Consider the following 8,631-nt stretch of genomic DNA (forward strand, 5'->3'; position numbering starts at 1 on the left):
AAAAAGGCAGGTGGTCCCAGCGCGGTTCCCTTTACAAAGAACTTCCCATCTACCACGGCTGGGCTCTTAAAAGAATCCCATGAATTCAGCAGGGCAAGGTTTTACTATCTTCTCTGTGCATATAAAGACGCTAGGGATTGCATGGCTGGGGATGGGGGTCTGGGCCATTATGAACTCTGCAGCAAGCAGAAGTTATGGGTAGACTGTGGGAATTCTTCATGAGAGTTTCAAAAAGCTATTGCTGGTGTAAGCTGATTTGTAAACATCCTTGGGAAGAATGGGGGTGGTTGACTAGTCGTGGGGTCCTGATAACTGCACTGAGCCTGGCACTAAAGTCCAGAGGGTCAAGGGCTTAAAAGACAGAGTCAGGGCCGCTGTGCCTCTGAGCCCATCATCAAGGCTCCCATTGTCTGCCAGGAAATGACAGCAAACTCACCATCCTGAAGGTGCTGGACAGCCCAGCTAACAGTCAAAAAGGAGGAGGAGGTTGATAGACAGAAATGTTATTTTGTATCTTTATTTAACACAACTTCTGGTACATGACTGCTATGGGCTAAATGTTTGTGTCCTCCTGGAGTTGATTTGTTGAAGCATAACCCCAATGTAAAGGTATTTGGAGGTGAGGACTTCAGGAGGTGATGAGGTTGTGTGCGTGGAGCTCTCATGATGGGATTAGTGCTCCTATGAGAAGAGACCTGAGAAAGCTTTCTCCCTAACTCTCTGCTCTCCCCGATGTGAGAACACAGCAAGGTGCCGTCCCAAACCAGGAAAAGGGCTCCCACGAGACACCACATTTGCCGGTGCCTTGATCCTGGACTTCCCAGCTCCAGAACTCTGAGAAATAAATGTCTGCTGTTTAAGCCTCCCAGCTCGAGGCATGTTTGTTACAGAAACTCAAGCTGACTAAGACAATGACTCACCCTCTAGCCTGTTCTGCAGGAAGGAGAATTAGGAGGAAAGTAGCAGGAACACAAGGGAATAAAATCCTCAACATTCAGTTCTTCTCCAGACTGGGTCTTGAAATTCACATATTAAACAGTAGTGAGAAAACTCAAAACTTGGAATTTGCCAGAGCCGAGTTGTGGTAAAACAATTTAGAATTCTAAAGGCAAGTCCCCAGGGAAGTGGGGACTACTTTTTCTTTCACAGATTAGAAATAGAAGAGTGCTGGGGAGAAAAGATGGGTGTCAGTTGCTAGGACTGGTAGGAGGAGAGAGGCTGGGGCCTGGGACCACGCGGAGAGAAGGATCATCACTGACAGTCTCCCACGGTCCTGAGCCACTAAATCGATCGCCCTCTGTGAATAGCCTTGCAGGCCTCCTGTGAGGGAAGCCAAGCATGCTGTGGCCATCACAGACATCAAGTGAGGTCCACGCAGCCATCCTTCTCTGCGCTGTATGTGGACCAGCCGCAAATGTGGTTCCCACCAGTGCCTTCCACACAGGACCATCCACCAGGCACCGCCTCCATCTCTCACAGGTGCCCTGGGACAGAGGCTGCTGTCCCTAACACCTAGAGGGACTGTTCTCCTTGGAGTGTCTGTGTCATGGGTACTGGACAACTCAACCCGAGTGTGACTTAGTCCCATCACTGTCATCATCGTACTTCATTTTATAGATGAGCAGCAGGATCCTAACCTTCCTGACTTCCACTCGGTATGGAGCTTATAGGAAAGTAACAGGGATGAGGGTTACTCCTGACCAGTCCCAACATGTTCAGGGTCTGGGGGCTTTCACTCTATCCCACCTCTGCCCCTCTAAGTGATTGACACACTGCGTTTGCCTTCCTATTTAGGGGACCCCGCTGGGCTAGGTGCCATTGTCTGCTGTCTCTGACCCTCCCCGTGTGAGTGTGTGTGTGTGTGTGTGTGTGCGCGTGCACGTGCGCACACGCACACGCGGGCAGTGAGTGTGCGTGTGTGTCTGAGCATATAGCTATAACTAGTACTTTCCTGATTTAAAAATGCCAGAGGCCGGGCATGGTGGCTCACACCTGTAATCCCAGCACTTTGGGAGGCCAAGTTGGGTGGATCACCTGAGGTCAGGAGTTTGAGACCAGCCTGACCAACATGGAGAAACCCCACCTCTACTAAAAATAAAAAAAATTAACCAGGCATGGTGATGCATGCCTGAAATCCCAGCTACTCAGGAGACTGAGGCAGGAGAATCACTTGAACCTGGGAGGCAAAGGTTACGGTTAGCTGAGATCGTGCCATTGCACTCCAGCATGGGCAACAAGAGTAAGACTTAGTCTCAAAAAAAAAAAAATGCCCAAAAAACTCAAAAAACAGCAATTTAATTTCCATGTATTCCCTCGGGGCAATGTTGCATCCATTAAATAAAATGGTAAAGAAAAAATGAATAATAGAAAGAACTTATTTTGTCGAAGGGTACTCAGCACATTTGCATTTCTATCCTCTATTCTTTGCCACAGTAGAAACTTGCCTTTTTCTGAGTGTACACACACACACATACACACACACACACACACACACACACACACACTAAGTGCTGGGCTGGGCTCCTGCTGACTGTCCTATCACAGTCTTTCCTACAGAACCATTTCCCTTCTCTCTGGGTTGACTGTCTTCTACAGTCCACCAATGGTTCAAAGCCTCACAAATTCTGCAGATGGGCCTTCGAAGAGGGCTGCACAGGCTCCCAGCTGACCTCAGGATGAGCTTCAGGCCACGGGAAGCTCATGCGAACGTGCACAGAGGCCGGGACCTTGGCGCCCAACGCATCTTCCAGAGCCAAGCTGCCCAGGTCCAGTAGCTCACAGGCTGTGTGACCTTGGGCAGGAGCCTTTCCCTTTCTGAACCTGTTTCTTCTTGGTAACTGGAGATGATATTAAATAGCACCTGCCTCCTAGAGTTGCTGCGGGATTAAACAGTTAAAACAGGAACAGTGTTTACAGCAGCACATTTGGTATAGTACGGCAGGAGCTCCAGACCTTGGTCCCAAAGGCTCAGGCCCCAGGGGCTGGAGGCTCAAGCAGCATTCAGAGCTTCATGACCTCCAGCAGCTGTGCGCCGGCCTAAGCCTGTTGTCTGGGCCTTCAGTGTCTGTGTGGTTAGGTCCCTCGGTGCCGATTCCTTTTTTAGGTTCCCAAGTGAAAGTTTCTCATTGGGCCTGTGAACCCTGACCTTGGACCCCTGCTCATCTGGCCCACCCGGATGTCACACCTTCTGGGTTCGGGGTTCTCTCTGCCGTTCCCACCCTTGCTTGTCGGCTGCTCCCATCAGACAGGTCTTCCTGGAAGTTCATGGCTACTATCCCCAGACTGAGGGTGCAAACCCTGCTCAGGCTCCAGTGGCCACAGGCACCCCCGAGGCAGAGAAGGAAGCCAGAAAGGAGGAGGCTCTGCAAACCCCTGGAAACAGTTCAGAGACTAAGAAAATTACACCACTTGAACTCTACTGGCCAGAGTCCTGGGAAAGGCAAACTCTCCTTGGGCCAAAGCGGAGGGAAGCATCCCACCCCTCCACAGGCATCGGGCACGTAGCCCACTGGAATGTGCTGAAATTCACAATGACCTGATAAGGATATGGGGGCTGAGCGCCCCGCAGGATGACTCTGAGCTGGACCCAGCCCCACCCTGGCAGTCCCGGCCACACAGCAGTCAGTTTGGAGCCATGTGGCTGCCATTCCCGGTGACGTCCCAAAGCTACTGCAACTTTTTTTTAAAGATAAGTGTATTTCGATTGTGTTTTTTAAATTCCTTAATGGTTTCCGGCTTTCTTTTCAATATATAATAACCAAAAAATCACTAAGAATAAGCAGAAACCATCAAAACCCACATGCAAACTAATATGCTAAAAACTTTACTCGTTATCTTGTCTAACGTTTTATATGACGCATGAAGCAGGTAGTACGGTCATCCCCACTTTACAGATGAGGAAACTGAGGCCTAAAAACAGGCACGCAGCCAGTAAGTGGCAGAGGCAGGACAGGGCCCCAGCTCCTTCTCCACCAACTATTTTGCTGGATCATCATCATCATCAGCATTTTCTGGTACCTGCTACACCATCCTCTACTTCTCAGGGACATGTCTGAGGCCACAGAATCACTCTCCCACCAGGGGCCAGGTTAGATTTCGCCCGTGAGTAGCCCACACTCTAGGGCATCAGGTGGAGTGTCTTTCTCCTTCCTGCAGCCACAGCTATCAGCGGCGCTCTCTCTCTCTGGCCTCCCAGAGCTTCCTCTGAGAAGCCTCCATGGTCACTGTAGGTGGCTGGCCTCCAGGAGCACACAGCTCTCAGAGCTTCAGGTGTTCCCCTGAGAGCAACCTGTTTGGGCACTGCATGCTGCAGGGGTTGCTGGTGACCGTTTCCCTTCGATTTCTGTTCTCGATGTCGTGAGGCAGTCTTCCTGATCTCCACACCCCAACTCCCTCCCATGGTTGAGAAGTCCCCGGCTCCCCATATTAAATCTCTCTCTACTTGAAACAGCTGGAATGGCCCTGCTTTCCCACGAACACTGACCAAAGCTCCCCAGTCCCAGCTATAGCTCAGAGGCTCCTGAGAACCACAGGCTCTCGAGGCAGGCCTGGCTCCTCCACATACAACCCCAGCAGAGCTCTGTTCGCTCCAGGCTCCCCCTGCCTTCCGCCAGGGCCCCGCCCTCCTGCCTTCAGGCTGAGCGCCCATTTCTTCAGGAAGGCTTTTGTGAGCAGACTTCATGCCCCCTGCACCCTGTGTTTTGATCTTCCTGCTTGAGGCCAAGCCTTATGAAGACAGCAGTTCTATCTGGCTTTGTATACTATTGTACCCAGCACAGGGTCTAAAAATACTTTTTGCATAAATGAATGAATAAATGAAACATATTGAAAAGTCTTTGAGATCCTGATGCCATGAGTATAGAGAAAGAGAATGTATGCAGCTCAAACCCATTAAAGTTTGATTTAAAATGTATATCAGCACTGGCTCAAAGCTGGATAGCCTCCTTGGAGTACAATGCCAAGCCCACCAGGAGCCCAGAGCTGAGGAGTGCAAATAGGCACAGGTCTCTGTGCAGCTGCAGTCCGTTACAGCTTCTGGTGACTTCTGCCACCCTTTGTCCCTCTAGGGTCTGTGCTCCTGCCAAGCGAAAAGGCAGTGGCAGGAAGGAGGCGGCTCCAGATGTCAAAAAGGCTTAGAGAATGGTTCATCGTAGTTCAGGAAGTTTCTACAAGAGCAGCCAATTGGCATCAGCTCCCTGAGCTGCCCGCTTAAAGGAGTAGCTTACGGTATGAAACCATTTTTGTATGTTCCATCAAGATCTAGGAAAACAGATTTCCTTTTTCAAAATGCAGAGAAACTGCATTTAATTAATCCCTCCACTCTGCAGTCATTGTGAGTGCGGAGGGAAGGGGAGCCGGAAATCCACAAACTGCCAAGCCAGATTTCAGCTATAACCAGGTTTTAGCTTGTGAAGGTCTTTTACAGGCCTTTTTATGCCCTAGCCAAAGAGTGTGAGTTAAGCTGAAGAGCAAAGGAATTGGAGCTTTTCTGTACCACACATGGTCTGCTGTTGGCCCCACCACGCGGCGCCCCTTGCCGAGGACTCTGCTGCACCTGCATCTGAGTGTTCCCGGGGCTTGTGGTGTTCGTGGAAGTGACCATGCAGTTCTTGTCTGTAGAAACTGTTCAAAGTAACCACCGGAATTACTCCTGCCATACTGTTTCTTCGACCTTTTGTTTTTCTTAAGCATAACGTCAGCATTGATTTAAAATCAAGTAACTTCAACCAATGTAAAAATCCTGAGTTGCTTAAAAAACAAAGAAAGGCTGCCCCGAAAGTGACAGGCTTTCTGACTTGCCTGTGTCTTTGCACCTATTTCCCGGACACAGGAAAGTCCTTTTCCCACACCCACTTCATTCTCCTCCATGTGCCTCAGGCTCTGAGGGCATCCTCCTCTTGACTGCAATGTCTTAGCTTCCCTGGGCTAGGGAAGGTGGTCTCCCTTCGAGCTTCCTCAGTTCCATATACATTTCTTTCTCACAGAATGTCTGATGCTATATTGCATTTATTGGTTTTCTTGTTTCTCTCTCCAGTAAACAGGACATTCTTGAAAGTCCTGCTGGCATGTATTCAGTCCCCACACAATGCCTGGTGAATAAGTAATTCATTTTGAGACAGCAGATGAATTACGTTGTCTACAAATGTGTCGGATCCAGCTCCCGCCATCCTTGCTTGGCAAAGCAGAGCTGATCAAGCCTGTGCACCCACAGGCTGCCTCTGCCTCAAAGGGCAGAGCCGGTGCAGTGAGCCTCTGGCCACCTGGCTGCACACCGAGGGCTCATCAGCACGTGGCCTGAGCGTTCTGCCCTGACGCTCACAGGCTCTGGGCGCTTCTGTCTTTGACAACCTCCTGAAAACTGTGGGAAGGCTCCCTAAAGCTTGGCTACTTCCCTAATGCGCAGTGGGTGTGATTTGAGGGGTTTGGCCCCCACCCCAGCCTCAGGGGTAAAGCCCACTAGTTTGGGCTAATCAGTAGAATTTCATCCCCCGAGGCCAAACGACATTGGTTCAGGAATGGTCAAGGATCCCAGCCCACGCCAAGCCTTGCTGCAGCAATCGGCGGCTCTTGAGTTTCCGGGGAAGATATGGCATGTGTCCCAAGGTGGGTTCACCCAGCGAAGCCAGGATTCCTCCTTGATGACTTTGGAAAGAGTCTCTATCTTGTTCCGGAGGGTGTGATGCGTGAGGCTGGAACCACGAGGGACACCAGCTTGAGAACAAAGTCAAACCAGGGGGCAGGCGGAGGAGGCGAGGCCTGAGTCCCAGCAAACACGCCGGATCCCAGGAGCTGCCTCGGGACAAAGCATCCAGATGCTTCTCGGCTCTGCGTCCAAGACGCAAAACTGTGCGGCAACCAAGCCTAGAGCCAAGCTGTCACCAGCAGTGGAGACAAAGGCAGTGACAGGATGGGAGCGAAAACGCGGATCCGAGAACGAGGCCCCATCGCAAAGCCGGGCATTGTGCAAACGATCCCGGGCCTCTGCTGCCCCCTGGCGGACGCCGCGCGGGAGCCCGGCCCCGAGCGCGCTGCGCGAAGCCGGAGTGCGGCCCCGGGAAGTCGCTGACCACCGCCTGCGGAAGATTTCTCCTGCGTCACGTGGCGGGAGGAGCAGTCCCTACCTGCTACATTGCCGTGAGGTTGAAAGCGCCGAAATGGATAACCCGGGCCAGAGCTACCCTCCCGCCTGAAAAAAGTGGGGGAAAACCCGCAAAACTCTGATGACAACCTTTTCAAAACCCAGCACACCAGATGCAGGGGACAGTGATCCCTACTGCAGAGCGAGCTTCGGCCACAGCACAGGGCGCGTGGGGACACGGGCGGGGCTGGACCCCACGGGCTCAACCCCACGTTGAGGGACTAAGCCGAGTCCGCAGGGCAGGCATGGCGTCCCTGGAGGAAGAGGGGGCTGCACAGACACAGCTCCAGCGATCCGCAAAGGCTGCGGCCAGGGTGCAGCAGGGCTGCTCGGCACCAGCGGGCGAGGAAGCCGCCAGAGGCCCAGAGAGACCCCAGTGGGGCCATAGAGGGAAAACCAGCCCGCGTTCACACAGGGCGGGAGGGCGCCGCCTCCGTCAGCCGGACTGCAGGCTCAGCTCTCAGGAGGCACCCGCAGCCCTGCGTCAGCGATGGGAGCAGTTATTACAAAACGCAGCTCTAACCCCACCTGAGAAACGCCAAAGGCAGGGCCGGAAAGGATCAGACTGTTACAAAGTAACCGTATCCCGGAACAAAGCCCAAAAATACGTACAGGAAAACAAAGATATCCAGCACACAACAAGAAAAATGTGAGTGTCTACCAACCAGTAAAAAATGACCATGCATGAAGTGAGGCAGAAACAAATGACCCATAATGAAGAGAAAATGCAATCGATGGATGTAGTGCCAGGACACAACATGTCAAAATTGGGGGAATTTGGCTAAAGCAGTACTTAGAGCGAAAATGATAGCACTACGCTAGGCTAGAAAGGAAGAGGGATCTCAAATCTCAGCTTCCACCTTAAGAGCAAATTAAACCCAAAGAAGAAAGGAAACGAGATGGATCAGCGCATAGGCCGGGCTCAGTGGCTCACGCCTGTAATGGCAGCAATTTGGGAGTCTGAGACCGGCAAACTACTTGAGGTCAAAAGTTTGAGACCATCCTGGCCAACGTGTTGAAACCCGGTCTCTACTAAAAATACAAATTTTAGCTGGGCGTGGTGGTGAGCACCTATAATCCCAGCTACTCAGGAGGCTGAGGCAGGAGAAGCACTTGAACCCAGGAGGTAGAGGCTACAGTGAGCCGAGATCACACCACTGCACTCCAGCCAGGGCAACAGCAGGAGACGAAGGGAGGAAGTAGAGGCAAAAAAAGAGAAAAGACTCAAATTACTAACATCAGGAATGGGAATTGTGATATCTATCGCTATATCCTACCGACATTAAAAAAAAAAATTAAGAGGATATTATGATAAACTTAAGGTCAATATATATGACAAATTAAATATAACAGACCAATTCCTTGAAAGACACTATCAGCACTTAAGAGTAAACAGATAATCCGAATTAGCTTTATATCTATTTTTTACATTAAATTTGTACTTCAAAATCTTCCCGCACGGAAACCTCCACACCCAGATGACTTTATTACCT

This window comes from Sapajus apella, unplaced genomic scaffold (assembly GCF_009761245.1).
Source record: "Sapajus apella isolate SASKATOON/1434 unplaced genomic scaffold, GSC_monkey_1.0 scaffold167, whole genome shotgun sequence".
Classification (NCBI taxonomy): Eukaryota; Metazoa; Chordata; class Mammalia; order Primates; family Cebidae; genus Sapajus; species Sapajus apella.